At 40.1% G+C, this 27,889-nt stretch overlaps 1 protein-coding gene across 4 annotated transcripts in view; it reads left to right on the top strand.

Moving 5' to 3' along the window:
* Positions 1 to 27,889, top strand: part of NFIC (nuclear factor I C) — a 160,506-nt gene that overhangs the window by 51,974 nt on the left and 80,643 nt on the right. The gene's annotated exons all lie outside the window — the stretch shown is intronic.

Below are 27,889 nucleotides of genomic sequence, written 5' to 3'. Positions count from 1 at the left end.
AACTAAAAATTGGACACCCCACCGATTCCAGGGACTGACATTACACTCCCTGCTGACTCCAGGGACTAACAATGTGTCACGTACCTTACTTGTGAGCCTGATGGCAGGAGGAAGGCCTCTCGTACAGCTCCGGTTCAAGGGCCACTGAAGGTGGAACAGCAATACAAGAGCACGGCGGGGTATGAGTGCCTGTTCGGTCCAGTAGTCTGTACAGGGATTGCTGGCACTTTGCTGGGAGATGGGATGGATGGACCGGCTGACGGCAGCGCAGGCTGGCAGCAGAGTAGGCAGGCAGGCAGTGAAGCAGGCTGGTGGCAGGCTGTATGCAGGGTCAGACAAGCCGGGTCGGTAACAGAGAAGCGGAGTACAGTAAACAGAAGAATAGTCCGGTCACAAGCCAGGGTCAGTGTTGGTGGGAGCAGATCAGGCAGAATCAGAAGGCAGAGGCAGAGTCCAAGAAACAAGCTGGGGTCAATCACAGGTAATCACTCACAGGAACAGGATCAGGCACAGGAATACAGGAGGGGGAGCTGCAGGTCAGACAGCACAGGCTAATAGTGCTGCTGGGTTTAAATAGTCTGATTGGTGCCAACATTAGCAACGGGCTGTCGTGCTTGTGCGCATGCGTGAATGCAAATGCACACGACTATGAGCAGCAGAACGGGCCCTCGCACATGTGCGCCGCTGTGTACTATGGCGAGCATCTTCCTGACACAATGAATATACTGTTGATACCAGAAATTGACAATACACACCCAAATGATAACTGGAACCAACAATACATACCCAAATGATACTAGGCCTGACAATAGGCACTTGAATGATACCAGGAACTGACCACACGCACCCTGCCAATACCTTGCGCTGACAACATCATTAAACTTAAATTCTATTCAGCAGGCCTTTTTTGTGCAGTATTGCACACAGACACGTCGTACAACTATGTTCTGCAAGTTCTAGGAGATTGGCAGTCTGCTGTTATATGCAAAAGCAGTCAGACAGTATCCTGCTCCCTGCAGGCCGTGGTGTTTCTCTCCTGCCCAGTCACTATTGCTATCAAATGCTACAACACTGCCTTCTCTTCTGTACAGCTTATTATCCTATGACTGCTCACCAATCCGGTAACCATGCAACCCATCTCTTTGCTCTGCACATTACTGATCCCAACAATCCTCAAGTTTACCTGCTGTGCTTACTTATTGCATGGACCTCCCCCAGCTCACCCCTGCCTCCTCTATGATCAGTACACACGCTTGGAGATTATCCTGATTTGTAGGAGAGCAGGTTATAACAGTAAATAGAGCAATCGGTCTGTTGTCATGTTCTATTAACTGCAATTGTGTAAAAAAAAAAGGTGTCCAGAATACTAGCAATCTCTTATACCATCAGCTACCTGAAAGCATGATAAGCAAAAGGTAGTATGTCTAGAATTAGTATTGGAAACTGGATCAATGTTAAAAATCCAGAGACATTCCACACTCAAGAATTTACAGTGACAAAACTACAAAACTAGACATAGTCCAACAGACCTGGGAATGCAGACAACTAGACTCTTTAGTTGTTGATTAACTGATAGGTCATGCTAGTGCTTGAAGTTGTAAAGCTGTGTATGGTCCTGTAACAAGCGTATACACAGAGACTGGCGCAGCCTCCATTTTAAGAATTTTCATATTTCTCCCTCATTCTTCCCCCTCCCTATCGGAGAGGCCCAGCGACATTTGGCCAGATGTGTGTGAGTTAGGTATGTCACAGGAGGGTCATAGAAGCTATAAAGCCCCCCAAGGGACCCGGGGCCTCCCTGTCCAAAGAACCTGCAAATTGTAACACCTCGGAAGAGATAAGGCAAGCTTTCCAAGGAGTTGAAAGAGATTCCAACCTAATAAACCTAACTCAGCGTAGGTGACAGAATCAGATAACCTTTGTTAAAATCCATATTTTCCCTATGTCTCATATCTTGGAGTATGAGAGACTTACATAAAAACCAGGCATATCGTCAGATGGGCAATGAGCAGGTGAACAGTTTGATAGGTCACTCGCATTGTCTCGGATACATAGGAAAACAGAAAGGTAGATCTCGTGAGCCGTACAGTGTATAATTTCATAATTCATATCTAATCAATCCTCCGACGTGTCTGCATAATAATCTACCTGCGGGTGGAATGTCACTTGTGCAGCTGGAAAGTTATGGGCCAAAATATGGGTTAGGGGAGATTTTGGCTCTAGTATACCTATACGCCCTAAACGGGGTATTGGTCCTTGACTTCAGAGACACCCCCTGCTGGGGACAACAAAATAGGCTGTCAGGCCTAAGAGTGTGAGTTGAAGACGTCTCCCATTTTAACATCAATACCACCTGGGGAGACCCGTGCCCTTTCGCTCTGAAACTTGGATCTGCTAACCCAGGACTTTGGCAAGTACCTTAACCCTTTCACCTCTCTCTGATATCTCTTTGCTGTGCTGTTGGTCTCTGTATGTTTATACATATATATATTAGTTACATCTTTTCTGTAAATATTTTTATTGCACCCGTTTGACCTTTTAGTAATAAATCTTTCCTTCTGAAAGTGTTGAACTGTTTCTATAGCGATTTATTGCAATTTACAATTTCCTGCCTCTAAAGAGAACGCTACTGTGTTTGTTTAACCCTCTGTATAATAGTGTTATTGCTGAGATTGCCGAGTTTCCTCTTTCTCTGTACAAAAAGGAGGTGGTGGCAGTGTGAAGGGTTAATTACGTGATTAACCTGACCCAGTAACAATCGCTCAGGCTGCCGGTACATCGATTGTGGTCCAATTAGCTGGAAAATCGTTGTGCAGGGTGCAGCTGGGTGTGGCATTGTTACGCACATGACATTGCGGTTTTAGATCGGCTAGTCCTTTGGTCACGAGTTTGGTGAGAAGGTCTGGGGTCTGACGCCGCGATCGTGACAGGTCCAAGTACAGTATATAGTGGTGATGTTCTTCATCTCTTGCAACCTCCTTTCTCCATAAGGCCAGTGCACCTGCCAGTACACGATGGCACCCAGGACTTGAACTATATACTCTGGCCTTGAGTGTTGTTAACAGGCAGCAGATAGGAGTAAACATAGCCAAGGGTCGGAATGGGCAGTAGACAAGAGAGTAGTCCAGAAAAAGTAGCCAAGGATCAGGACAGGCAGCAGATAAGAGAGTAATCTAGTAAATGCAGCCAAGGATCAGGACGGACAGCAGAAAAGAGGGAAATCCAATAAACGTAGCCAAAGGTCAGTACAGAGTCAAATCATACTGAAGAGCATCTCATCTGCTCCTAGATTGTAAGCTCCAAGGAGCAGGGCCCTCGAACCCCTTGTGTATCGCACTGTTGTTATTGTACTGTCTCATGTATTGTCCCCCATTGTAATGTACAGCGCTGAGCAAACTGTTGGCACTATATAAATACTGTATAATAATAATAATAATAATCTGCTAGGAAACACTATCACAAGCAACAAGGCACAGGTGGATGATTCTTAAATAATGCGCTTCTGGAGCTATAGATCAATCCAGAGTTGGACGTGCATGGCCAGATTCATTACTCCATGGTTTAGAAAGACTGCTGCAGCCAACAGCATAGGATGCTAAACAATGTGCCAAGATTCATTACCCCACAGCTGATTGGGACAGGGCTGTAGACAGCAATACAAGCTGTAACAGTACAGGTTGCCTCAAAGTAGTTCCTTTTCAATTAGCAGACTGCACATGTTGCAAATCTGTTTTACAATGTTTAAAACATGTAAGTGAAATGCTGAGCAAATTGTGCATTTGTCCAGCCCCTTTGCTTACAGATGGTGAGAACATGTGGATCCAAATAAAAGGGTTATCAGTTATTTTGTTATCTGAGCCCTGTATTGGGGGATATTTGTGGTTGGTGGGGAGAGAGGTAATTTTCAGTTGTATACTGGCCTGTGTATTTCTGAGAGCCTGAGCTCAGCGGTTGATTAACGGTCTCTGGACTTACCAGAGACCGTTAATCAACCGCTGGACACACTTTCCACTTACAACTGAGTGTAGTACCTCCACACTAGCATCCCTTTTTATACCTATAAAATTAAAAGTCCCAGTATGACTAGAACACCCCTCATATGTGCATGTCTTCATGATGCAGTTGGAATTCATATGTCTACTTTTCAGAAAATACAACAAAACAACATTTTTGATTGGGTAATCCTTGCGTCTAGATAACCAAATCACTCATGTTATTTAGAGATGTATTTGTCAGAAAATTCCTCTCTGAAATACAGGAACTACACATTGCTCAGATACCCCATACATACCTTATTCTCCTTTTTCTAGTGCTAACATAAAAATAGGAATATATATATATATATATATATATATATATATATATATATAAAGAAAGAGGATTGCTGCACTTGAAAATCTTTAATGTAGAAAAACATTCAATAGAAAAAAATACAAAATAACCAATACAGTGATCAACAAACCGTTTTGGGCTGGTCAGATAACGCACCTTCTTCTGATCAGATCAAGTACATCAATTCTCTTTCCATTTTTCTATATATGGCCTCTTGGGAGGGCCTGATTGCTATGCACTATGATTAATGACCGTTGTGCACCTCACCTATGTGATGTGTGTGCGTGCACGCACGCACTCAGTTTATATAGTCATGGCATTTTAAGCTCTAGTCCTACAGACTCATTCCAAATTCTTTTATAGGTTTGGGGTGAAATGAGGGGAGGCACTCCCATCAGCTCTGAATTTTAATCAGCCTCTTATTGTCAGCCCAGACTGGAACCAATCGATGAGTATTGATCAGTCCTTTTGAAACATGCTGCATGCGAGTGAGAAGGAGGTGGGATGGAGACTGCATGAATTCTTTCCATCATTTCCATCCAGAAAAAAAAATGAAATGCATTTCTTCCTTGTAAAATTTGTAAGCATACTGTACATTTAAATAATATATGTTCCGATAATGTAGTAGAAATTGATACAATTAATATTGTCTGTTTATTTCAGTCATTCAGATGTATATCAGCTTGCAAGGCTACATTTAATTTAACTTAACGTTTTCATGATATCATAATATTACCTTTATCAGTTCATAATCCTAGTAACATATTTTCTCAGCTTTTAATTTAAAATGAAATCTATTATAATGTTTCCTATTACAGTAGCTCCCTTTAATGCAGTTTAAAGTAAATGTGTAGTGGTTTTTTTTTTTTTTTTTTTTTTTAATTATAGGACTAAATCAAAAATAAGTTTTTTTTGTCTGTTAAATATGAAATATTGCAAATTATTTTTATGCAGTTTTCCATTGTACCTATGTAAGGGTATGTTTACCACAGTAATTATTTTTAGAATTTAAGTGGTGTATCTTGCATACACCTTTGTTGTTCATATAAATCTAATTAGGGTAGAGGGTTTGTTTGCATTCTAGAAGCTGAAGTCCAACATCAGCTATAACTTTTTATCAGCATTGGACAGGGTTAGTTTTAGGTTTAAAACTTTTTTTTTAGCTTTTTGTTTCTTTCTGCGACTCCACTGAAAAGTAATCTGCAGCCAGGTGAGAGGCCCTGCACAGTCATAACCAGCATGTGGGCAACAGGGCTGGGGTCTAAAAGTACGCACTAGTACATATGAAGACCCGGCTACCCTGGGAGCCACTTCCCAATTGCTACCGTAGTACTCTAGCTCCTGTGGGGTGGCACTTTGTCCTCGGTCCTTGGATCCTCTCAGCAGTTCACCTGTGTTACCAGAGCTACCCTGAACTTCAGTATGAGGATTCTGTCTATGACTCTATGAGGATACTCACAAATAGCAGTTTGTGCTCTAAACTGTATAAATGAAGCAGTGATTCTCAGCTAGACTCTCTGATGTTATAGAGACAATGCAGCTATGTTACCCTGACTGGGTCACATACATATTGCTGTGAAGAGTGTTTGCACAGCTTTCGTATGTTTGTGCAGCTTGTGTTTTGCCATCCTGAACCTGTCTTGCATTATTGCTTTTAACTTTAGTAAAAGTTTTTAAGTTTAGTACACTGCAATTACTACCTAATTATTCAATCAATTACCTATCGTGTTAAAATACCTCTAGAGCAGGTAAAAATCTGATAAAATAATCACTGCTACCAAAGTTAAGGAAAATATAAACAAGAATTTTCCCTGGCCTTACCTGGAAGAACACTTTTCTCTTTGTGGCTGTACTTTCCAATAAAAATTGTAAAAAAACAGAGGTGCCAATATTACAATATGTTATTTGAGGAACCAGATTGCTAACGACCAGCATAAACATCAAGGAGAACAAACCCTCTAAGTCACTGGCCACTTTGCAGGGATCAAATCCATGGAAAACATGTGAGTTTTTCTTATTCTCTAAAAACTTGTGGATTTTTTCAGGGGCATAGCTAAATATCAACAGACCTTTTCTCCTCTATATGTTACAGCATACAGCAATGGTACCTGCCTCTTACCCCCTTTTTTGAAGAACTTCATAACCCCTTTCTCCTGGACTCCTCCACCCAGCAGAGCTTCACCCTTCCCCTCTTCCCCACTCAGTACTTTATATCTCATCCAACAGAACGTTACACCACCAACATCTTCCAGATACTTGCCTCTAGCAATTTGTTGGATCTGCTGCTGTTTGAGTAGGAACATCTAGGCTGGATTGCACTGTATGCAAGAGCTCTAAGCAGGGAGTGGAAATGACGATGCACAAGTACATCCATGCAGTCGTTGAGATGCAGATTCACCCAAAATGGTGAATGTTTAGAAATGATTTTTAGAAATGTACAGTATTTCAGTATGTCTGCAGTCTTTTTCTACGGGCAATATTTTTTCAACATCTTAGTTAACCCAAATCTGCATTCCTCGTGTGTGATGAGGATTGCTTCAACATGTCTACTTCTCAGTCTTTTATGTTAATGAGTTTCACTGCAAAGAGAATACATCATAAAAAATAACCAGTCTTAAAGCTAAAATTTGGACCATTAACTGTACACTTGCTCATGCAATGGATAGACCACACACACATGAAATGCCCTCATAGCAGGAAGATAGCACTCTATGAATATCAGGATGCTTTTCAAAGGTGGTAACATTATGAGTGTCGTACATCAATTCTTTACAATAAGGATTTGAAAAAAATGTCTGTCTGCCTACAACTTCCATGTATTTTACAACTAGTCATAGAGACGAAACTGAATGGAGGAACAGTAATAGTGGTCAATGACCTAGGAAGATAGAGCTTAATAAGAGGAAATAAAAGAAAGCCTGAGAAGTAGAAGAGAGTGAAAAAGATAAGAGGAAGTAGAAGAGGGAAATGGAATAAGCAGCTGAATTGAGGGAGTGGAAGGTGCTGAGAAAAGGAGGGACACAGAAAGAAAAAAGAAGGAGCTTGCCAAATTCAGCTACTTTGTTTGGCAGGCTTGCATACTGCAAAATTTAACCCTGTAGCTTGTTCCTACTAACACAACTAGCCTTTCCCAAACTTTATATGTGTTGTAGCTATCAATTACAAGTAATATCACCAGAGTAATCTATTCAATCAAATATGTTAAAGCCATTGTCACTGATATTTTAGTACTTTCTCTTCTAAGTACTATAGTCTTTCTATATTTGTATCTTTTACAGCAAAAAATATTAGCAGTGAACAGCAAGTAAAACAAAATCAAACACCTCAAATAATCATGCTTGGGCAAACACTTACAGTTATAAAAACTGAAAAATAAAAACAATAAAGACAGAATCTATCAGCTTGCACAAAATAGCAGGATACAATATTGAAGACATGCAAAGAAAATGGTGCAGTGCTATCAATAACAAAAACATGACACTTCAGTGCAAAATATAATAAACACTCCCATCCATATACAAATGGTGCACTTCAGAAGGACAAGGTGCAATAAAGTCCACCTGCAAAACTTCAGTATGCTGTACAATAGAAATTGATGTTTGAAGATGTTTAAAGGAGAAATAGCCATCACCAATCTAAACACACAGACTCTTACCATAACATATTGACCCCCCCCCCCCAAAAAAGGAATGGTCAAACAGTGCAGAGTGAAGTGGATATGGGCATCAGCAAAGGAATCTCCACAGAACTCTCCTCCTATAGCTTCCAATATATTCCAAACCGATATTGCCTAGATGGGCAGGAATAATCAAAGTTTTGCTTTTGGCTTGGTTTCTGTGATGGACCAGGGTCACAGACGTCTTAAAGCAATATATTCAGTGTCACACTGATTAACTTTAATTTGCCTGCAGTTTCCTTGTCAGTGATTTGGAAAGTATGTGAGCCACTGAATCCACACTGAAAGACCCTTAAGCTTTGATATATAAATGGTAAAAAGTAAAAACATAGGGTCATAAAAAGATACAACAAAATTCCCTTACTGGTAATGAACGCATCAATGAGCCTTCATAAAAAGTAAACTTGGATTTTTTTCAGGCTGCAGTTTTCTCAAAAATACTCGAAGACTTAGAACACATACACTTCTTGGACCACATTAATAGGTAAACACATCTTAGTATATTTCAAGGATGAACAGCATGCCTAATATAGTGGCCATATTTAATGACTGCTATTCAATATCATTGTTGTTCTTTATTCAACACACCTATTGAGAGGTGGAATGGAGGGGCAAGTATGGCTGACTAATTTGGCAACAGACAAGGGGCTATGCACAGTTGTATTAGTTTCATCTGAATATAGTTTAAGGGGATAACACTACTTAATGATTTCAACATTTAAAAGTCACAAAAAGGGATCTCACAAGCTGTTACAAGAAAAAGATAATAGACTGCTAAATACAGCTAAAAAAATGAATTCTTTTGATCAGATCTTGTACCAAAAACTTGTTATTGCAAATAGGGAGACAAAGTGTAACTAAAGGCAAAACATTTTTTATTAGTTTTGGATAGAGTGGAGAGGGAATAGAACACTTGACACCTGTCAGGTTTTTATTGCTGTCTGTGCTCTGTTAGAATTTACCCCCTATATTTGTCATGTTTACCATTATCAAAGTGAAAGTAAAAAAAAATCACAAATTATGGGTTTACATAGTTACATAGTTAGTCTGGCTGAAAAAAGACAAAAGTCCATCCAGTTCAACCAAAAAAAAAAAGAAGTCATAATCCTGTACCCACCATTGATCCAGAGGAAGGCAAAAAAACCAGCAAAGCATGATCCACTTTGCTCCTGCAGGGGAAAAATTCCCTCCTGATCCCCCGAGAGGCAATCGGATATTCCCTGGATCAACTTTACCTACAAATGTTAGTATCCAGTTATATTATGTGTAAAAATTCCTTCCTGAATCTCCGAGAGGCAATTGGATATTCCCTGGATCAACTTTACCTATAAATGTTAGTATCCAGTTATATTCTGTGTATCTAGGAAACTATCCAGGCCTTTTTAAAGCAATCCACTGAGCTGGCCATAACCAACTCTTGAGGGAGTCTATTGCACATTTTCACAGCTCTTACTGTGAAGAAACCCCTCCATATTTGGAGATTAAATCTCTTTTCCTCCAGACATAGCTTGTAGATGTGGGTTGTCCCCAGCACAGTAATAGAGTGGAAATCTTCCAATGGGGACATTAGTTCTGGTGACCCTGGTGACAACCAGGGATCCCCTCACTTTGGAGCGATTTTCTCTCATTTGTTTCCTCGCGTCCTGTTTTGGCTATGGGACAAGAAGTGAAAGGAAATCTCTCCAATGGGACACAGATGAAAAAAAAACTTGACAGGGTGTATAACCCTCCCTTACTCTGTTACTTAGTTCTACTATAATTAAAAAGAATATACATACCCCAGGAAGTGCTTTGAAAGTTTGTGAATATCTAGACCGGGCTTTTGTTAACACAACTATAAGGGTGTCTTCCCATGTTTGGCTGCAGTGTTGGAAACTCAGAAGATTTTGTTCTTTTTTTATACCAAATGTTGTATCCCTGTGATTTTAAGCCAATCAACAGGCTGAGAGAGAGGCTTGTTTAGGTTTAATTCACAAGGGCATTAGTCCTGCATGTGGGTTCCTGATGATAGAAAAAAATTGACTTTTAGACATCCTTACATCCATTGCATTTAAACATGTTTACACGCATCTAAATGTGTGTACCTCTGTACTGCGTCTTTATGCATCTAGTTGGGCCTGCTGGTAGACACAGTCAGACGTGTTTACACTCATAAGTGTGTTAAAAATGCAGGATTTTTACAGGCAAGGATGTAGTTCTGCTCTATTTTTTTTTCAGATTCAAATGTAGCACCCAGAAATGCACAGGTCTGAATCATGATATTAATTTGTATGGCGTTGCATAAAGATACGCACACATCTGAAAGCTGCATTTTTAATGGCCATGTGAATTGAGCCTTATCCATAAGACCCATCCCCAAATAACCATCTCAGAATACAGACTGTCCTGGGATTTAAACTCCCAGCATCCCACAACTTTGTGTTGTGTCCCAGAGCCCCATGTTAAGACATCTGTGACGAACGTGGCATCAGACCCCTGACCTTCTCACCAAACTCGTGACCGAAGGACTAGCCAATCTAAAACCGTGATGTCACTTGCGTAACGATGCCACACCCAGCTGTACTCTGCACAACGATTTTCCAGCTAATTGGACCACAATCGATGTACCGGCAGCCTGGGAGCGATTGTTACTGGGTCAGGTCAATTACACAATTAACCCTTCACACTGCCACCACCTCCTTTTTGTACAGAGAAAGAGGAAACTCGGCAATCTCAGCAATAACACTATAATGGTTGAGATAATCGTCTGTATAGCACGGTCACCGCAGACCGGTTATACAGAGGGTTAAACAAACACAGTAGCGCTCTTTTAGAGGCAGGAATTCGTAAGTTGCAATAAAGAGCTATAGAAACAGTTCAACACTTTCAGAAGGAAAGATTTATTACTAAAAGCTCAAAAGGGTACAATAAAAATATTTACAGAAAAAAGATGTAACCAATATATATATAAATATAGAGAACAACAGCACAGCAAAGAGATAACAGAAAGGAGGTTAAAGGGTTAAAGTACTTGCCAATCAGCCTTGGGTTTGCAGATCAAGTTTCAAAGCTAAAGGGCACGTCTCCCAAGTTGGTTCTGATGTTAAAAGGGAGAATTCTTCAACTTAACTTTCTTAGGCCTGACAGCCCATTTTGTTGTTCCCTAGCAGGGGGTGTCTCTGAAGTCATGGCCAATGCCCCGTTTAGGGAGGGAAGGTCTGGGCGTAGACCTAAACTAGAGCCAAAATCTTTCATAGCTCATATTTTGGCTCATAACTTTCCCTAGGTACAAGTAACACTCCGCCCGCGGGTAGATTAATATGCAGACGCATTTGATTAGATATGAAATATGAAATTATACACTGAATGGTTCCAGAGATGTAATTTTCTGCTTTCCTAGGTATTCCAGTCAGGGAGTATGACCTATCAAACTGTTTGTCTTCTCATGGGCAATCTGAAGATATGTCTGGTTTTTATGTAAGTCTCTCATATTTTAAGATATGAGACATAGGGGAAAAATGGATTTTAAAAGTGTTATCTGGTTCATGCTCCTCTGGAATGTCTTTGAACTCCTGGGAAGGCTTGCGTTATCTTTTACGATGTGCTAGATTGCACAGCTTTCTTAGACAGCCAGGCGCTCAGCTCAGAGAGGTTGTATAGCTCTGGGCTACCTGCTGGGCTCTGGCCTGCCTGTGACACTTCCAAAACCCACACCGACCAGATGTCACTGTGGCTCTCAGAGAGGGAGGGGCAGAATGAGGGGAGACATGGAGAATTCTTAAGAAAATGGAGGGCCGCATCCGTCTCTCTGTGTACGCTTGCTTCAACATCCACCAATGGATGTTACATAGCAGTGCAAGAGTCCCTTGGGGACCTTAAGAACGTTTTCATGTTGAAGGGGGATGTGTGGAGGGAGCATGTACAGCATTCTACCTTGTGCAAGTCTGTACATGTGACACTCTTATGCGTAAACAATGCAGGGTGCCGGTAAGGGCAGGAAAGCATCAGTTAGATGGCGCAATGACTGCTGCCATTTTTCTTTTGCACTAAAGCACCTGCAAACTGAGGACCTCCTTTCAGTTCCAGAAAATGTAATGTCATTTCTCCTGAATTCTGTGTATGGCATTTCCCTATTACTTGTGTGTACATTAGAAAGTGGATGTTGGAGTAAAAGAGCAGGGATCTCACTCTGTGTAAGTCTGACACACAAATATATAGTACTTCATACTGTACCCTGTGCTCTACTTTCCCTATTCCACACTTCCTTGTTCTGTTCTCTTCCCTGTGCATTCCTGATTCCACACTGCCTTATTCCATACTCTGCAATATACATTCTCTTTTCCAAAATACCTCATGCTATAGTCTGTACTTCAGCGTTGCCTATTCAACATGTCCTCAATCTGTGTACTGTGCTATAACGTTCTTTATGCCACACAGCATTATTCTGTAGTCTGTGATAGGAATTTCAAGTAGAAATGAGTCGACAGTTCGGTCTGAACCTAGGTTCGGATCAAACCATGGTTGTTTGGATAAACGCCTGGAATTTTGCCAATTCAGCCCCCTGTTCAGAGGGGTCCGAACATCGTATATAGAATCAGTATTTCTACCATGTCTATATGGCAGCTTCTCGCTGTGAATGGTTCCTAAAGAAGCAGCAGGTGCACCTGCTGTTTCCCCAGGGACCACTGAGGTGTGGTGTGCTGCCTTCACAGTATGGGAAATGTTTTATATTTGTGTTTACAAACTGTGCTGTTCTTTAGTTAATTGTTTTTTTTAATGCACCCACCTTGTGGCTATTGTTTGTATTACATTTTATTTTCTGTATTAACTGCCCCTTCTTATGATGTAATTTCTTTTTCCTTATTTGTGAGTTTTCTCCTTCCCCTACACGACACACTTTTTTTTTTTTTAACTGCCTAAAACACTTGAATATCACGTTGTCCACATCTTGTTGTATTGTCTCAATGCTCTGCATACAATTTTCCTCTGGTGCGGAACCCAAGACATGGACTTTATGGCATCATTCCACAACTGAAGGGTTTACAGGTTCATAACCTGGTCACCCTCATGTGAATGCAGTTAACATTTTGGTTGTCCCATATTAACTAGACTCTTCCCTCCGTTCATGCTTTTTTTGTGTTTTCTAAACCTTATCACACCTGCATTTTGGAGGTGCTAGATTGGTCAAAAAAGATCTAGAGATATCCCTGGTAGCAGACTCTGTGTGATCCTGTTTCTTGTTCACGTTCTTTGTTGGCATGGCCATTGAAACCTAGGTTTGCAGAGAACCTAGCTTAACAGAACCTATTGTAAACACAATGTTCTACCTGCCAACATACTTACACATTGTTCTTACTGTCAACCTTTCCATGGCTTCATGGGATCTGTCTGGTCTTATCAGATTTTCTGGGTGCCCCCTTTAAGCCGCTGTGTGAGGTAACTTTCAGTATTTTGTATCTGAGGGTAACATTTTTGGTTGCCATCACCTCATCAAGGAGAATTGGCAGCTCATTCTTGCAGGGCACCTATCCTGGGGTTTTGCATGCTTTGTCCATTTATTTCTTCTCAAGGTGATGTCTTCTGCTTGTATGAAATTCTTCTGCCTTCTTCCTTCTGTTTGTCTTCTACCTATCCAAAGGATTCTTTGAACACATTCAGAACAATTATGAGCAATTATGATCTACTTGATCATATTAGCTGTTTGTCATACCTGAAGGTAGGTATTTCATTGTGAAATGCTCTGAAGTCAAAGCATAAAAACTTAATCATGATTCATAGGTTTATAGAAAGCCAATAAAGGAAATGGCAGAAAGATTCAGTTGAAGATTAGCTGTGTGTGTGAGAGAGAGAAAGGTCTTGCGGCAGCATTCATTTGTTGAAGTTAGTTTTATTTGTGGAATACCAGTTAAGAAAATACTGCAGTAGTCAAGCCAAAATACTACTATAGCAAGAACTAGGAGTTTAGTAGTCTCTTAAAGTGACACTATACTTTATCCTTATTCTCCCAAAATAAACCATACATATCTACTTCCTAACTGTAATCTATTTTTGTTCAATTGTTTCCTACTGTGTTTTTTATGCCTCCTTATAACGTAACTCTGTCAGCTTCTGGACCTCTTTATTCCCCTCACTTGCATTTGTTTGTTGGAACAAGCAGTGCATGTTAGTTGCGGTACAATGCAGTGCTCTGCACACTAGAAATCCCATAGACCACAGTCAATAGTCTCTAGTGCATCTCAGGGCGAGCACGAGAGGGTTGCTATGTTCCTAAATACAGTGGGATCATACAGGATGAAGCCATCCTCTAACAGGAAAAGAGATCACAGCAGCAAAAATGGGATATGGGGGAGGTAGAGAGTAATAGAAGGTACATTTTTGAGTTAGGAATACATCCTTGAATAGAATTTTCTTTTTCTTAGTGTCACTTTAAGTAGTCTTGTAGCATAAGAGCCATTTGTTCCATCCAAAAGCAATTGCTGCTATTGATTTTAGTAGCATGAATAAACAACTAAAAATTGCCAACATAGCTTAGGTTGAAGACCTTTTGGGTTTGTTTTGTTAAGAGGATTCCAGTACAACATACACTGTATATGAATAATGCTAAAAAAACACAACAATATAACTTATAGTTTTAAGCATAAATATACTGTAAACTCCGTTGTGATTTAATATTCTTTTATTTTAAAAAATCCAGCAGTTTGACTTGGTTTGCTAGCAAACACAGTGCCTTCTTGGCTAGTCGTGCCCAGGGAAAACATGCAAATGCACAGTATCTCTTTTTGAATTTGACATGCACTTAGGGAACTAATACTCTTAAATAGGAAAACAGCTTTATTTCTTTGTTTTCCAATAAAAATGTAAAAGGCATTAAAGAGGTCAACTCTATTTAAAATTGTGTCACTGAAATACACAAAATTTACATTTATAAAATACATGATTTTCCAAATTATTTAAAAATGAAAAATCAACAATTCATAAGTGTGTTACACTTTTGTTGTGAAACCCATAATAAATAGCTGATTGTCATCGGAAATTACAAAATTCGTTGAATACCCACCTCTATGCAAAAAAGTGTCAAGTTATCTAAAAAAAAATATACAATTTTCTACCGGACCAGAAAAGAACATAAGCAAACAACATCATAAAGGCCAAGAAACTATCAAAACTAGACCAGACTAAAGTTCTTGAGAAGCATCTATCAGGGTTGTGTTATATTGAAAAAAACCTTGAACATACCATAGAGTATTAAAAATTAGAAATAATGCCGCACATCTGCAATGCAGTCTAAAAATTTGTCCACCAAAACGCAGTTACCAGGTAATGGAGGACATTAGAGAAGTAACAGATTCAAGTAATGCTGAATTGACTTTAATTGGCTACTCTATGCGACACGCAGAATCGCATGGAAATAGCTTAAATTGGAACTACACTGCATTTGAACACCACAAACTAAAAACCCTGTTGAATAAATTATTAATATTTAAGGCAAACCCACTCATTTTATCCATGTCGCCATGCTTTATTTTGCTGAGAAAAACACCCCCTAGCATTTCTAGCAGTGGCCATCTTGAGTAAGGGAGATTATTCATGTAGCAGTTACTTTCTGGAATCCATTTTTCCTTAGCTCAGGCATTGGCTGAGCTGAGAATCCTCCCTTTTGTCCTGAAGACTGCTAGGATATATGACATCATTTGCCTAGGCATGGAAACCAGGAAGTAACTGAAGAAATGTAAAAAAAAAGTTTAAAACAAGTAAATATGATGTACTTTCCTAACCATTTACTAATGCTAGCAGTATAAGGATTAAAAATTGTCCATGTTGATTGAGAGATTGAAGTTTCACTTTAAAGTCATGTAGTGGGAATGCTTGTTCCTGCTAAACGATAACGTGAACGGGGTCTTAGAGTAAGGGCACACACGGTGGTATCCACATACAGTTTAGTCCATATATATTTGCACTCCAGCACAATTTTCATACTTTTGGCTCTGTATAAATACTTTTTTTTCATACTTTTGGCACCAGAATAAATTAAAATGAAACAATTTAAATTAATTTGAAGTGAAGACTTTAAGCTTTAATTCAATGGGTTGAACATAGATATCAAGTACAAATTTTAGGAACTGCAACCAATTTTATACACAGTCCCTCCATTTTCAGAGGCTTAAATGTAATTGGACAAGTGAATATAATCATAAATAAAATGTTAATTTTTTATATTTTGTTAAGAATCCTTTACTGGCAATGACTGCCTTAAGTCTGGAACCCATGGACATTACCAAAGACTGGGTTTCCTCCTTTCTGATGCTTTGCCAGGCTCTAATTGCAGCTGTCTTTAGTTGTTCTTTGTTTGTGGGTCTTTCTGCCTTTAGTTTTGCCTTCAGCAAGTGAAATGCATTATCAACTGGGTTGAGATCAGGTGACCATTTCAGAATATTCCACTTCTTTACCTTCAAAAGCTCCTGTGTTGCTTTTGCAGTGTGTTTTGGATCATTGTCCATCTGTACTGTGAAGCGCCGTCCAATCAACTTTGCTGCATTTGGCTGAATCTGGGCTGACAGTATATCTCTAAACACTGCAGAATTCATCCAGCTGCTTCCGTCTTCTATCACATCATTAATAAATGACCCAGTGCCACTGGAAGCCATGCATGCCCATGCCATCACACTGCCTCCACCATGTTTTACAGATGATGTTGTATGCTTTGGATCATGAGCTGTTCCAAGCCTTCTCCACACTTTTTTCTTCCCATCATTCTGGTACAGATTAATCTTAGTTTTATCCATCCAAAGAATGCTTTTCCAGAACTCGTCTGGCTTTCTTAGATTTTTTTGGCAAAGTCTAATCTGGCTTTTGTATTCTTCAGGCTTATGAATGGTTTGCACCTTGTGGTGAACCCTCTGTTTTTGCTCTTGTGAAGTCTACTCTTGATTGTAGACAATGATACGCCCACCTCCTGGAGAGTGTCCTTCACTTGTCTGGATGTTGTGAATGTTTTTTTCTTTACCATAAAGAGGATTCTGCGATCATCCACCACTGTTGTCTTCTGTGAACAGTAGGTTTACAGCAATAGATTCCAAATGCAAGTACCACACTTAGAATCAGCTCCAGACCTTGTACCTCCTTAATTGATGAAGAAATAACAGTAGCCCACACCTGGCTATGAAACAGCTTTTGATTCAATTATCCAATTACTTTTGGTCCCTTGAAAAAGTGGGGATGGCTACTCTTCAGAGCTGTAATTCCTAAACCCTTCCTCCAATCTGGATGCACATACCCTCAAATTAAACCTGAGAGTGTGCACTTTCAGTCCACGTGTTTTGGTAAATACCTGAAAAAATCTAAAATTATGCCTCTGTCTAAATATATATGGACCTAACTGTATATTTGCAAATGAGTGCAGCTAAAATCTCTGCTTTAAAACAAATTATTAGACAATGTACTTTGTTTTTGTTAAGTTTTATTTTCTGCTGATTTGTAAGCACAGAAATAAACACTGACAGGACGTTTTGCGACTATTTAAAACATATCCAGAATCTTCTACCTGCTGCAGTGGCTCTGATGTGTTTAAAGATGGGTATACACTGTAAGTTTTTCATTCAACCAGCCGACGGAATGAAAAAAATTCTCAGATTTCCGCACAGACGCAAGAGATGTGGATACAGGAATCTCCCCAGATGTGTTAATGTGTTCTGACCACAGGGACCCACCCCCCACTCCCCCTCCCATCAGAATGCACTGATTAGTGCCGCAGCAATTGGCTACAGTAGCTGATTGAATGCTGGTTTTTCAGGAGGACCATTTGTTAGACTAGCTTCTGTTGAACAGAGAGGGCTACACAAGGTACCTGCTAAACTGGCCAAATTGTGATACATGTGTACTCAGCTTAAGGCCTCATGCACAATGGATGTTTTTTTCAGCTGCTCCTAAGGACGTCTGGCAATTTTTTTTCTACCTCTAAACGCCCCTGCATGTTATCATATGTGTGCATGCACCCATAGGCTTTTAGAAGAGTTTAGAGATGGGGTGTTTACAGGCAGAAAAAAAACCCACTGTCAGTGCATTCAGGAGCAGTGGTAGAAAAAAATGCTTGACACTTGTAAACACAAGTAAATGCATGTAAACGCATCTTGATGCGCATTTAGCGCTTTAGCATTAATTCATTTCACCGTCTAGAATAAATTATTATTCTGGCCACTGAAATTAATCAAGGCCCAAGTGCTTCATGCCCCTAAATGCGTTACACACTTTTTCAAGCGACAAGTGTTTTTTTCTGCCAAAATGCTGCTGCCGGGAGGAAAGGCAAATGTCCAGTGTGCATGGGGCCTAAGTCTGATGTATGGGGATGCAGTGCCATATACTTATTTATGATCTATTAAGGGTACTACTGAGTTCAAAATATTCATTTATTTGAGATGGCATACAACACTTTGGTTTAGGCTTTCATAGTTTCTCAACTGAATATACTCTAATTATATGGGCCTTGCTATGATAATTTGCACTTAAAGCGGAGCTCCACTCAAAAGGGGAAGTTCCACTTTAAGGCTTCATCCCCTGCTCCCCATTAAGAGTTGTCACCTTTTGGAAAGGGAAGGGAGCGGGTACCTGCTCCCACTACTGCTGCGATCACCTAGGTGATTGGAAGCGGACGTTGTTCTTTCTCCCCGTAATCTTCTGGGATACATGACTGGTTTCAGAAGACTACTGGACCATTCAAAAACTCAGCTCTACTCGCTCATGTGCAGTGGGCACCCAGGCTGTGAAGCCTCAAGCTGTCACAGCCGGATGCCAATACTGAAGATACTGACGCAGGGAACACAGGATAGCCGGTGAACCCGGCCGGTGTGACGACACTGCGAGATTGAAGGACAGGTGAGTGTGTGTTTTTTAGAAGTCAGGAGCTAAATTTTTTGCAGATTCTGACTTTTATTTATTTTTTTTCATTTTGACTGGACCTCCACTTTAATAACGTGAACAGTCAGTGATTAGGTCTCTCACATCATTTGGCTTCAGCAATTTGATAACTTGCCAATTATCTATGGTAATATATTCCTTCTGAGTATGCTATAATACATATCCCTTGTCTTAGCTATATTGTGACTGAATCTGTACAAGTGCAAGTCTTTTTCAGCAATAATGTTGTTACTGTAAGCTCATTTAATACTAATAAAATCTCTTTTGGATTTGCAAAAAAACTGAAAACATATAGATACTCTAAGGCTCCATTCACATTAGCTTGTGTCCAAAGTTGCACGATTTCCACTGCAACTTTTATGCGACTTTTGATTCGACTTTGATTCAGCTTTACATTCTCTGGACCAAAGATTCATCCCAAGTCGCACCAAAGTAGTTCAGGCACCTTTTTAAGTCACACCAATTTGCCACTAGAAAGAATGGTCTGTGACTTGTAATGCGATTTTGATGTCCGAAGTTGCATGACAAGTCGCACAAGTGTGAATGAAGCCCAAGAGTAACCCTTTATTGAAATAATTGTATCTATGTTAAATATAGGCATTATAAACCTCTGTATCTGCACCTAGTTTTTTTCACCTCTATAAGATATGCATTGGCCATGTAGTTTCTTGGTGTCATTTGTTGCTCTGTGCACAGTCTGTAACAGTAAATCTTCACATTCCTCTGTCAGCAGCATCTGTTTGTGTAGAAGCATGGGACATGTGGCATAGCACTGCCCAAGTTAGTGCATGAACTTAGTAGTGTGAGAACTGCATTTTCCTGGGAAGAAACTATATATCCCACAATCCCTGCGTCTCTCAGTCTACTTTTGTGCAGGTGAGAGCTATACATTAATTAGATCTGCCAGATACGAGCAGGAAGAGCATTCACAGACAGTAAGAGTTCACTGATGCAGCTGGAAGATGTTTTTTTTTTAAATCACATTAGCACTTCCACAATTGATATGTGACACAGTGTGGATGACAATGCATACACCAGACTCCGTGACCCTGAACTGCTAGTTGTGTTGCTTATTTGGCTGTAGCAAACCATGGAACTAAGGGGATTGATCAGCCATGACACTACATTCTTCAGCCACAACACATGAGCCCATCATTACAAGGTACAGATGAAAGATTCTCTTGTCCCTTTGCTCTGAAGGACTTTGCGCTGCTACCCTTTTTTCATCTGTTGAAGCCAGAGGAAATACCTGCTGGCTACAGGTATGGAGAAGCATGTGACCTTCTCTACTATCCATCATGGTGCAGTATTTGGGTCTGATCTGTCAATCTCCAGGCCCAAATACTGCCTTTTGTGAAAGGGGGGCAGGTCAGTAACCCTGGAGCCATGGAGCTTACAGAGAATTTACACCCAACATCTCCAACAGATTAGCAGAGCAGTGAAACAGGGTGGCAGAGATGAGCATCAGTGCATGTGATGGTGTGTGATTGGGGGGCTTTAATCTGTCACTTTGTTATAAATGGGTAGAATCAAGGAAGTAACTTTGTATATGCTTCTAAACAAAAGGTTGTGGCACATAAAACCTACTATTGAGTAAAAAGCCTTCCCCTAATTAAACTTTAGAAATTTAGAATTACATTTTCTCATTTCCTTTGGGTGTATCCTGTGATGATCAAAAGTCATGCAGATTATTTCTAGGATTTTTGCTTGGCCAAACCCTTGTGATCTTAAAATGTGTATTTGGGGATGGTGAGTGATTTGACTTCATTTATTTTAATCCCATGAGGATTTCCTTTGCTTACTCCTTTTTATGTTTGCAAATTGCTGGCCATTAAATTGAAGCTCTTGGTTTATCCTTTTTTATCAGAGGGTTACAAGCTTATCGAAGAACTTTAGGCAAAAAAAATCACCCATTAGTACACCCCCTACACAAAACACTAAACCGTTAATGAAATTTTTGAAACTAATCTAATTGAATTTTCATGACCTCATCTCTGTGATTCAAAAGATAACAGCATCTGCTCTGCCAAGGAGGAGGTGTGACAGCAGGGATTGCATCATCTCCTCTCCTCTTTCGCTGCAGTAAAAGGAAACTACAGTTCCCATCAACCCAGGGAATTGTAGTGAATGTGGGTGGGTACGCTAGAGTTTTGGTACATCAACCACTGCAAGTGGGGCTCAATTACATCACAGCTTCCTGGAGGAAAAAATACAGTAGGGATGTGCCAGTGGCTGTAGGAATGGGAGGCATAGCAGCCACTGATCTTACAAACCAGAAACCTAAGAGAATTAACGGTTTGATTTGAAAATGAATAAGCTATTTCTGAGCAACTACTGAAAGAACCAGAAAATGGATGACATATCCAGTGAAGGTGGGAAGGTAGGAAATCAGCAACAAGGACATGTAAAGAAGTTTTTACCCAGTGTTCTGCTTTAACCTGAGAATAAAGGATGTCAGTTCAAGCTTTAATACAATTAAAATTAAGATGTATGTAAAGCCCAACCTTTACTTTTGTTTTTTTGGATAGAGAAGGAAATGTTTAAGGCCCCTGTAATTTTTTTTTTGTCTGTGTCCCATCAGGGAGATTTTCCTTTACTAGAGACAACAACAGGAGGTAGGAGGAAATCTTTCCAAAGCAAGGAGATATCTCCCCTTTGACAATTGTCACTGAAACAGGCATTGGAAGATTTCCACACCTCCTTTTGTGACTTTACAGTTTTGGATTTCTCATCACAGGGACAATAGTCACCTGGAATAAAAGAGAGTGGCGACTCAGAAACAAAAAAAAAAAACTTAAAAGATTAAACAATTCTTTTCTGTATCCGAAACAAAATGTTTTGGCTTAGCATACATATTATGGTTCCCCCTAAACGAATATCACAATATCTGAAATATATTATGAGTGACTGATTATTTTGTGTCCAAAATAGACTTGTATATCACTAGAGAACTGTTTGTAACATTGGAGTTAATTAGGTATGTTTGTCTGTGTTTGCATGTTTGTGTGTGTAAACTTGTTAGGTACGTTTTTAAAAAATAGAAAACTACTCTGAAGTGCCAAGGCACACATCCTGAATTCCAATACAAGGTATGTTGTGCATAAACTTGGAACTTATATCATAGTATATCAGTTACACTGCCCTGTGAGCAGTATTTATGAGAGCTGTAGCTATAGCCAAAATGCAAACACCCGCAGTACAGGTATCCAAAAATAAAATGAACTGTTGTATTGAGCATAGGTAAAGATATAACTGTGCTATTTGAATTTACCCTCTTTTAAATAATGATGATGTCTTAAAGTGGTATTCCAGGCAGAGGGTTTCCGGCGTGTAAACAAAAGTTACCTGATGAGGTGGATGGCATCTCAAGATTGCTTCTCTGTCCTTGCCTACCGGCACTTATACCCCCTTCTTTATCAGGCCAATTTTCAGCTTTCAGCGCTGTCGCACTTTGAGTGACAATTGCGCGGTCATGCGAGATTGTACCCATATGAAATTTTTATTTTTTTTCTCACAAATAGAGCTTTCTTTTGGTGGTATTTAATCCCCGCTGGGCACTTTACTTTTTGCGCTATAAACAAAAAAATTGCAAAAAATTAAAAAAAAAAAGTTTCTTTGTTTCTATTATAAAATTTTTCAAACGGGTAATTTTTCTCCTTCACTGATGTGCGTTGATGAGGCAGCACTGATGGGCACTAATAGGCGGCACTGATGGGCACTGATAGGCAGCACTGATAGGCAGCACTGATAGGCAGCACTGATGGGCACTGATAGGCAGCACTGATAGGTGGCACTGATAGGCAGCACTAATGAGGTGGCACAGATAGGCGGCACTGATAGGCAGCACTAATTAGGTGTCATGGATAGGCGGCACTGATAGCACTGATAGGTGGCACTGACTGGCATCACTGCTGGGCACTGACTGGCGGCACTGACTGGCACAACCACTGGGCACTGACTGGTGGCACTGACTGGCAGCACTGCTGGGCTGCACTGATGGGCACTGGTGGGTGGCACTGGTGGGCACAGGTGGGTGGCACTGGTGGGCACATGTGGGTGGGCACATGTGGGTGGCACTGCTGGGCACAGGTAGGTGGCACTTCTGAGCACAGGTGGGTGCATTGCTGGGCACAGGAGGGTGCACTGCTGGGCACAGATGGGCGCACTGCTAGGCACAGGTGGGTGCACTGCTGGGCACAGGTGGGCAGAACTGGTGGGTGGCACTGCTGGGCACTGATCATCAGTGCCCTGATGCTTGGTGCTGATCCCTGCTTTGACAACTGCCGGTTCTCGGCAGTACTTTCCTCACACTCTGACAGCGTGAGGAAAGTGCAGCCGAGAACTGGCAATTGCATTTCCCGGTGATCAGCGTGTCATTGGACACAGCTGATCACGTGGTAAAAGGCCGCTGTGATTGGCCTTTTACCACATCACGTGATCAGCTCTGTCCATAGGGGGCGCGCAGGAGAGCGCGTTCTGGGAGGACATCATATGACACCCTCTCAGAACTGGCCGACCGCAGTGTAGCCGTCATTCGGCTATCTGCGGTCGGCAAGTGGTTAATTTATTAGTCACTTATGTGACGTGCATCTAACACTCGCATCTCCACAGGTTGAAAAAGCTGGGTGGCTATGTTGCTCCTCCATAGGTAACGTGGAGGAGCAAGTAAAAAAAAATTGCAGCCATCACATCACTAATGGTCTGGCAAGCTGCAAAATATATATATACTTTTTCATGGGTTCTGATACGGTTTTAGGAAGGTCAATTGTTTACATAGTTTTACTAGCATTTATCGCTGGGGGAATGTCAAGCTGGAGGCTATAGCAAGTGTGCTACAAGAAATTACCAATGCTCACTTATCCCTTGCACACAACCAGTAGTCTTCCATTCCCACACTAGGCTCCTTTGGCTGTGCATTCTGTTTTTAGCTTTGTACTGTGAAAGCTGCTATTCATAAACAAGATAAGTTACTTGCATAAAAAGACCTTATTTCAGGATCATTAAAGTGGTATTAATCCCAAAACCAAAAATATAATCTATAGCAGCTTACCAATCATTAGATGTGATGTCTGCATTAGTTTTCTTTTTTAAGGCTTTTTCACTCGGTTTTCACCTAGTGTTCTGGCCAGTAACTCACCTCCTGTATTATAGTGCCTCCACTCTGCATTGGGGGCACCTTTGGACAGCATTATTGTCAGTTTGGGGAGAGGGGAGTGTTAGATGTACTAGTAGATTTAAAGTGATTGTAAAGGTTTACATTTTATTTTTTTTAAATGACAAACAAGTCATACTTCTGAAATAGTTTTGCACAGAACAGCCCGATCCTCCTCCTCTGGGGTCTCCCACCGGCGCTTCTAGTGTCAACCCCTCACTGAGGATGCAGGGAGCCGAGAGAACCTCTGCTCTTGTGCATATCGCTGGATCAAGATTGGGCTCAGGCAAGTATAAGGAGGAGGCTGGCAAGGAAAGCTACATACAGAAAGTTTTTTTTTTTACCCTAATGCAGAGAATGCATTAAGGTAAAAAAACCTTCCTGCCTTTAGAACCACTTTAAATACAGTAACAAATTGAAGCCAAGCTCCCGTCAACGCGTTTCGCCCCACCCATCGGGCGTTCTGAAGGTCTTGAGAACGCCCGATGGGAGGGGCGAAACGCGTTGACGTAATTCCGGTCGATTTGCCATACGTCTGACGGCACTTCCGGTGAGTGGAGCGCACGCCGGGCAGTGCGTTCCAGTGGCCATTTTGTGGGATCTAGGCTGGTTCTCTGCTGTTCCTCTGCTCTATCTGGCTGCATTGCTGTGGGAATCCTGGATCATGTTGGCTGGTTTTCATCATAAGGCTGTCATGGGCTTAATAAATGTGCCTGTCTTTTGGTATAATACTGTTGTGGCAATATTACACTATATAAGTTTTCTCTTTGACGATATGGTGGAGCAAACTAGGAAGCCACGGTGAGGACCTGAAAGAAGATCTAAACTTGGAGGGGCAGGCTATCAGTGAGCTGATGAAAAGGGGGTTTTAGGATTCCCCAAAATCCTTAAAGGCTTTTCACTCACCAAAATCTGGTGAGTGTATTTGATGTTGGTGTGCACGGGTGAAAGGTGGAAGGTTATAAACATCTTTGGAATCTTCAGTTATCTTCACAAGGGACTTTATGGGTTTTTTCTGAAGATTTTTTGATATATACATGCACTATTTAATATGGGACATTTATATTGTGATATTTGTATTTAGGTCTATGTTGCGCTGTTTATCTATATATTTTACTGTTTGTGTTTTCACACATTTTTTGCACAGCAGCAATTTAGAAGGGTGATTTATTGATTTTGATTGGCGCAGGAATATTTTTTTTTTTTGTATGGCTAGCTTAACACTACAGAGAATACTGAGCAACTCACTCTCAGCATTCCATCAGTCAAAGGAACGTACAGTCTTTATCAATACCATACATGTACATGCGCTAAAGTCCCTTTGGTTAGAAGCTAGTTAGCCAGTAAGTCTAATGGCCCTACCACTACCATACACATGCACACACTAAAGTCCATTTGTGTAGACTTTAGTTGGCTAACCGGTATATTTTTTTTATGGTTGTGGATGAAAAATTAAGCTTCTAGAGAAAAGCCACACAAACATAGAGAGATCCATGCAAACTCTTTGCATATTGTGTCCTTGATGAGACAAGGACCCAGGATTCCAGTGCTGTAAGGCATATAATCCTGCCTCTTTGCCAAGTGTGATGCTACTAATTATAAATCATACTAATCTCCAAGGCTACACTGGCCTTTTACTTTATTTTTATAATTATACTTTAATAGTAGTACTTTTCAATTTTACTACATTGTGGTTATAATACCAAATTAATAGTTAGTTCAGATGCATATATGTTTCAAAAAGAGCCTTTTCCTACTTTGTGCAGTGTGCAGGATGTTTTGATCCTTAGAAGGGAGGACAGATGTGAAGATCTTGCTGGACTGAAAATTGCTGAGCTAAGCGTCTACAGGAGCAGGTTATTTATAAAGAGATGCAGAAGGAAGGAGGAGGGGGGGGGGGGGGTTACAGTGATGCAGCGACAAACCAAATGGATGCAGAGGAAATGGGAATACAGTAGCACTGGAAAAGAAAAAAATGACCTGTCTTTCAGTGCATATAGCACAGAAAAGGCACTGACGGTAGACAAAAACTATAATATGCTTGGCAAATAGGAATTGAGAGCCTGGAGAAGAGGCAAAAATCATATAGGTGACATTACAAGGAGCTGATATAACACTGTACACAGACAAAGGCAATTAAATAAGACAGTAGAGTATGTAGCTTATTAAAGTGCCAGCAAAAAATGTTCTGAATGTCTTTATGTATGCACAAGCAGAATAATGTAATCACCAGCGAACTAAATGATGATAATTTGTTTTTGGGAAATATATTTAACTGTATATTTACATATATATATATATATATATATATATGCTTGGTTCCGTTAGAACCTTTTTTTAACCTTTTGGGAAAGTAATCTTCCTTAGTAAACTCACTCAATTAGACTTATGTACTTAAAATGGATGATAGTTCACAAAACAAATGACAATATATTAAAAAAAATACTAAAACTAAGTTTTAAGTGAATTACATCATATTGCATTTCCAAAATGAATTCAAGAAGTACTGATGTGTTGTCTTTTTAGTCTGTCTCGTTAAATATCTTATACTGGTTAAGTGGCAATAGAAAAAATGTATACAATATTTGAACAATGTAGATGTCATGTGAGATGCCTACAAAGCAATAGAAACAATACACTTGTGAGTCATTTTAGGTTCTATGCATAATATATAAAATAAGTACCGTATATTAACATTTTGAATGTGATTTTGCAGAGGACCATGAGGCAACTAAGAAAGTTTTATAAAGATCAAAGAGTCAATATCCTAATCACTGGCAGACTGGTTAAAAACCACATATGCAAAATAGGAGCAAACTATCTTGCTGTGATACAATGGGTGAAGCAATAACGCTTTACACTGAATATAAAAAGGAATGCTACATCATTATAACTTCTGGATAAATATTTTTTAAGATATTCATTGTATTTTTCTGTTATGTCCAGTCAGTTGAAAATCCTCTATGTCTATGCAACGTCAATATAGAAATATTTGTATATTAGTCTACAAAGGTATTATTAGTCCCTTTACTGTATTTACTATATACATTATGTATACACAGATTATTTTAACATGAAAGTTAAAGTGTAACTAAACCCACAACTGTGAAATCAGTCTGTATATGCAGTAAAGCATGCTTGTTATACTCATTGTGGAACCTAGGGGGTTAATCCTCCGCATTGTGTAAAAAAGGCTGTTTGATTCTGTCTTCTCTGATCCTCTCCTATCCTCTCCTTCTGTCCCCAGCCCATCTGCTGATAGTACAGAGCCCTAGGAGGTACTCTGCACATGCTCAGTTTAGTATGTATTGCTAGAGAGTTTTTTTTTTTTCTTTGAGAGGGTGCTTGTGATCAGCACAGGGCCAATTAACACTGTCCAAACAGAGGGTCAGGGGTCATGCAGTCTCATAGGAGAGTCAGAGGAGAATGAAAACTCCTCCTATAAGATTAACCAGTGGTCGTTTGGATATTGATAGAAGTCACAAGACTGCTATATACTGCTGATGAGAAAAGGTATTTAGCAGCTTATATTTACTAAAATAATTGCATTTCCATGTTCTGTATACTGTGGGAGACCAGATATAGAGAATGCAGGGTCCTTGGTTTAGTAACATTTTAATTCTTGCTTTCAAGTATGACTTTAATTATGAGTTGATCTTTTCACCACAGCCCAGGTCATTAGCTTTTAGCACCATTTATGTTCCTTATTTTGTGTGTTCATGTTTGTTATACATTTTTTTTTTGTTATACATCACTCTCACAATTAGGGAACTATTACCTACATTTTGAATGTGTTTTCTTGACACTGAAACTAGCACTGTTATATCTTCTGGGGACTT

This window comes from Staurois parvus, unplaced genomic scaffold, assembly GCF_062004578.1.
Source record: "Staurois parvus isolate SC_StPar_1 unplaced genomic scaffold, SC_StPar_1.0 ptg000425l, whole genome shotgun sequence".
Lineage (NCBI taxonomy): Eukaryota > Metazoa > Chordata > Amphibia > Anura > Ranidae > Staurois > Staurois parvus.
Note: the sequence above shows the minus strand (reverse complement) of the source record. Positions and strands in the feature narration are given on the sequence as shown.